Below are 6203 nucleotides of genomic sequence, written 5' to 3' on the forward strand. Positions count from 1 at the left end.
AGGGTCCCAGAAGGCATGAGTACTTCCCCCATGGACTCTCAGCTAGTGACCCCAGCCAGCCTGGAGACCAGACCTGCTCCCCCGGCAGCTCCTGGCACCCTCTGGGAGTCACCTGGTTCTATAAGCAATATGCCTACATTTTGGAATCAAAGCAAGACTTCTCAATAATCAATGTGTGAACTTAGAACAAAACAGAAGTGAGAAAATGCTTTAAGTGAATGATAATGTAAATATCATACATCAAACCTATGAAGTGGAACACAGAAACAATCTAAGTGTCCTTGAACCAATAATTGGATAAAGATGTGGTTACTATACAAACAGAATATTACTCAGCCATAAAACATGAAATACTGCCATTACCACAACATGGATGGATCTGCAGAGTATCATGCTAAGTGAAGAAAGTCAGAAAGAAAAAGACAAGAGCCGTATAATTTCACTCATGTGTGTGAAATATGAACCTGAAGTATCATGTATGTTAAATACATTGAATCTCTAATTAAAACTTTCCTGCAGCCCTAGCCAGTTTGGCTCAGTGGATACAGCATTGGCCTGTGGACTCGAGTTCAATTCTGGTCAAGGGCACGTGCCTGGGTTGCAGGCATGATCTCGAGTGGGAAGCTTGCAGGAGGCAGCTGATCGGTGATTCTCATCATTGATGTTTCTCTCTCTCTCCCTCTCCTTTCCTCTCTGAAATCAATAAAAAAATATATATTTTTTTAAAAACTTTCCTGCAAAGTGGCCTTAGATTTCAGAAAGTTTCTCTGCTAAATGCTTCTGAACACTTATGCATGTTCTGGTCAAGGGCACGTGCCTGGGTTGCAGACATGATCTCCAGTGGGAAGCTTGCAGGAAGCAGCTGATCAGTGATTCTCATCATTGATGTTTCTCTCTCTCTCTCCCTCTCCTTTCCTCTCTGAAATCAATAAAAAAAATATATTTTTTTAAAAACTTTCCTGCAAAGTGGCCTTAGATTTCAGAAAGTTTCTCTGCTAAATGCTTCTGAACACTTATGCATGTATGAAATACACCCACATATACGCATGCATATATGAAATCCATACATATACACATGGACATATACATGGGCACATACAGACATATACACAAACATACACGGACATATAAATCAGCACACATGGACACACACATCAACATACACACACATACACACACATAGATATACACAATTTCAGAAAATCTAAAATAGTATAAAGATCTATTATTCTAATTTGAAAAGGATGTATCCAATGTCACTGGATACATTATTAATATCTAAAAACCAATTGCATTTCAGACTTCCAGTTTTAGACCAAGGGGAAGCCGACCGATGTCCCCCTAACCCCCCATACAGCACAGCAAAACCCCTGGTCATTGCATATACATCAAAAAGCCCATGCCTGGCTTGGGGCTGGAGCTGGGAGGTGCGGCCTCCTGACCACAGCAGCCTGGAGACCAGACGTGGACCCGGCTGCTCCTGGGACTCTCTGGGAGTTATCATGTTCTATAAGCAATATGTCTACTTTTTTAAAATTTATTTATTGATTAAGTTATTACATATGTGTCCTTGTCCCCACATTACCCCCCACTCATGCCCTCACTCCCCTGTTGTCTGTGTCCATTGATTAGGCCTATATGGATGCATATAAGTCCTTTGGTTGATCTCTCCCCCTTACCCCCACCCTCCCCTACCTTCCCTCTGAGGTTTGACGGTCTGATCGATGTTTCTCTGTCTCTGGATCTGTTTTTGTTCATCAGTTTATGTTGTTCATTATATTCCATAAATTAGTGAGATCTATGCCTACATTTTGAAATCAAAGCAAGACTTCTCAATAATCAATGTGTAATTTAGAAACAAAACAGAAGTGAGAGAATGTTTTAAGTGAATGATGGGCAGCAGCTGCCATGGGCAGCCCTACAGCAGCTCTCCTCTCTCCCTCCTCCCCACCTCTAGCCTCACTGACCCACCTGCAGGACCCCAGGAACCACAGAACCCCTACAAGGCTGTGGCTGACCAGGTGTGTGCCACGCTGCTATGGTCCTCTTCCTTCAGTCCTTTGCATGGGGCCTCCTGACAACTCCAATGTTAACGGCAAATGCAGATTTCAAGGTGGAGGCAGAGTATGTGGAAGCTACTACACTCACCTCCTCCCAGGACCAAACTGGAATTACAACTAAATGAAAGAGCAATCACCTGAATAACTAGCTGAGGAGGAGTCACAGAGCCAAGGATTTACAGAAGCCACTTGGAGACTGGCAAGAAGGGCAGGCACGGGAAAAGGGCCGCCCTGCTCTCCAGGCAGTGGCTGATCTTGGCCTGCACCAGAGTCCCTCCCAAGAGGCCCAGAACCAACCCACCAGTGGGCAGCTTCACATGACATCAGAGCAGGACCCAACTAGCCTCACAAGCAGCATATCTAAAGGGAGATCTCCCAGACAACAGACCCTGCTGAGGCCAATGCCTCTTCCTGTGGTCAGCATCTGCCCAGCAGTTTGCACCCTGTGGTTGTGGCTGAGCCTCACAGCCAGCCAGCCTGAGGGTCGATCCCACGCACAAACACAATAGCTATCAAGACTCAATTACATAAGGTCCTGCAGAGAGCCTTTGACCTGGGAAACGGGATGTGGCCAGAAAGGGGGCGGCCCCCTCACCCTTCATGGGGAACCTGGTGCGAAACCATTCCTAGAGGACCTGCTTCTGAGTTGGGGTTTCCTATGTAGCAGAGCAGCTCCCTCGCTGTGATCTACTGAAAATCAGCCCTCTACACAAGGGTTTGTCTCGCTCCCGGCCTCTCTCCTTCCTCTGGGGGAGGCTGCCCCAGGGAAAGAAGGAGGCGCGGGAACCGGCCTGTGGAGCCAAAGGCTGCGGTGTCCGTTCATTCCTTTTGCGCCTGGCAGGAGAACGTTGCCTCCTCTCGCAACCCCGCCAGGCTGGGACTGGGAAGTGAAGGTGGGTGGCGACGGACGCGGTCCCTTTCCCAAGGGGCCCGAGGGCTGGCACCCTCCTCCCCATTTTTTCCTCCCCCTCCAAGGAGCCCGGTCGACCAACACTCCCAAAACTACTGTGCAGGGCGGCCGCGAGGACTAACGTTTGCGGTGGCTCGGGTCGACCAGATAGCCGTCCGGACTTAATCTCCTACGGCAGTGGAGATTGTAAGAGGTGGGGTCAACCAGATGGCCTGGCACGGACTTAGTTTCCTATAGCAGTAGGGACTGTGAGAAGTGAAGTCGACCAGATAGCCGGCTGGACTTTGTCTCTGGCAGAGGGTCAGAGTGATTGGGTTGACCAGTTGTCTGTGGAGATGAGACATTGAAGACAAGGGACTGGTGATTGAGCACCTGCAGGCCAGGGGCGGGGCTGGAGGCGGGGCCGGGGGCAGGGGCGGGACCTGGCCAATCAGGGAGGAAGAGCAAATAAATGTTGATAGAATTTATTTATTTATTTATTTATTTATTTTTAAAGACTCAATTACAAGAGGGCCCACATAACCCACACAAGGGACATCCCTAGAGCACCCAGTTTAGGCAATCAAAGAGACCATGCCACTTGGTCCCACAAGACACCTACCACATTAGGCCACCCCACCAAGCTGGGAATCATGGCAGACCTACCTAATACACAGAAACAAACACAAAGACACAGCCAAAATAGGGAGACGGAGAAACAGGCCCCAAGTGAAAAACAAAAAAACAGTAGAAATCTCCAAAAACAACAGCTAAGTCAAATGGAAGCAAGCAGTTTATCAGATATAGAGTTCAAAGTAATGGTTATAAAAATGTTCCAGGAACTTAGGGAAAGTTATAACAGCATGAAAAAACCTTTTATAAAAGTCATAAATGGCCGAAACCGGTTTGTCTCAGTGGATAGAGCGTCGGCTTGTGGACTGAGGGGTCCCGGGTTCGATTCCGGTCAAGGGCATGTACCTGGGTTGCGGGCACATCCCCAGTGGGAGAGCGGACTGAAGGGTCCCAGGTTCGATTCCGGTGTCAAGCGCGTACCTGGGTTGCGGGCACATCCCCAGTGGGAGATGTGCAGGAGGCGGCTGATCGATGTTTCTCTCTCATCGATGTTTCTAACTCTCTATCTCTCTCTCTTCCTGCTGTAAAAAATCAATAAAATATATTTTTTTAAAAAGTCATAAATGGATGGGAGACTGCCTGGGAATACTGGGTGCTGTAGGCTTTAAAAAAAAAAGTCATAGATGAAGAATACAATATATGACATCATGAATACACTGGCCTGGGCTGGGTGGCTCATTCAATTGGAGCATTATCACATACACCAAAAGGCTGTGGGTTCAATTCCTATTCTGGGAGCATACCTAGTTGTGGGTTTGGTCCCGGGTTAGGGTGCCTATGGGAGGCAGCCAATCAATGTTTCTCTCTTCCTCTCTCCTTCCCTCTTGTCTCAAAAATCACTTTTAGCCTTGACTGGTGTTTCTCAGTGGGTAGAGCATAGGCCCCTGCACCACAGAGGCTCAGGTTCAATTCCAGGTCAAGGGCACATACACAGGTTTCAGGTTTGATCCCCAGCCCCAGTTGGGGCATGGGAGGGTGTAAGAGGCCGTGGGGCTCCAGGAAAGGCCTGACCCCACTCCAAGTCATGTAAAGGACATGAACTTGGCTTGCACCCCAGTGCTTGTGATTTGGGCAAGCAGACATTTTGTCATAGCAACTGTTTGTCATAGCAACTGTCAAACATAGATGGAACTAGACAAAGCTTGCCCAGTCTTGCCCAATCTGCTACTTCCCCATGATAGCCCAAGCCCTAGCAGTGATCTATGAAGCATGACCAGCCACAGCTTAGCTATAAAACAGTGTGTGTAAAAAATAAAGTTGCTGGTGCCTTGTGCCAGTCCTCCTAAACCCCAGTCTCTGGTGCTTTCATCCCATGCCGCCATTACCCTACAGGACCTTTTGGGAGCAGGTCTCCACAGGAGGGAGGCAACCAGCTGATGTGTCTCTCCCACACTGATGCTTCTCTCTCCCCAAGCCCCCCGCCTCCCTTCCACTCTCTGACAAGCAATGGAAAAATTATCCTCTGGTGAGGATTAACAAAAATAAAATAAAATAATTTTTTAAAAATATCCTCAGTTGAGGATTTTGAAAAAGAATACACTGGAAGGAATAAACAACGGGTTAAATAAAGCAGAAGATCAAATGAGTGATTTGGAAGACAAGGAAGAATAAAAGAATCAGAGTAGCAAAAAGAAAAAAAAGTTAAAAGAATGAAAGACAGTTTAAGGGACCTTTGGGACAACATGAAGTAGAACAGCATCATAGGGGTACCAGTAGGAGAAGAGAGAGAGCAAAGGATTGAGAATTTATTTGAAGAAATAATGACCAAAAACTTCCCTAAACTAGAGAAGAAAAAAGACACACAAGTCCCAAACAAGAAAAATCCAAAGAGGCCCACACCAAGCTACATTATAATTAAAAAGGCAAAGGTTAAAGACAAAAAGAGAAACTTTTAAAAAAATTTTTTTATTGATTTCAGAATGGAAGAAAGAGGGAGAGAGAGAAAAACATCAATGGTGAGAGAATCATTGATCAGCTGCCTCCTGTATGCCCCACACTGGGGATCGAGCCCACAACCGGGCGTGTGCCCTCACCAGGAATCAAACCATGACCTCATGTTCATAGGTCAACTCAACTACTGAGCCACACCGGCTGGGCTTTAAATATTTATAGCTGGGTACCTTGGATGTGTAAATGTGTGACTTTCAGCAAATTTGTGAAATGGTCAGCTATCTAATTGGTCAAATCTGTTTTTTCTTCATTAACATCATTCTCCTTTGATGGGAGATCAATAACAAAAATTGTGGCAGGTCCCCAAGTCTGTCTGTGTCCATGTTGAAATCTGGATTGCCTCCCATGCAGACACTTGCCCAGAGCTGGAGACCAAATTCCCAGTGTGAGGGAGGAGCTCTACTCAGGGGTGGAGGGGCTCAGAAAAGGCAGCAATGACTCAGAGGTTTCGAAGGAGAGCCATGAAGAAACAGATGGTGCTGACCAACAGAAACAGGAAGTCAGTGAAGGGAAGTGTGTGGGGAAAGAAAGTCCACAGTCCCAGTGGGGCCCTGCTTTCCTCTAAGAAATGGGGAACACACACAGAACTTAGATGAAGAACCTAGACACAGAACATGGCAAAACATCCTGAACAGAAACTGGCAACAGAACCTAGAGACAGAAACTAGCGA

The sequence above is a fragment of the Myotis davidii genome, unplaced genomic scaffold, assembly GCF_000327345.1.
Source record: "Myotis davidii unplaced genomic scaffold, ASM32734v1 scaffold5578, whole genome shotgun sequence".
NCBI lineage: Eukaryota > Metazoa > Chordata > Mammalia > Chiroptera > Vespertilionidae > Myotis > Myotis davidii.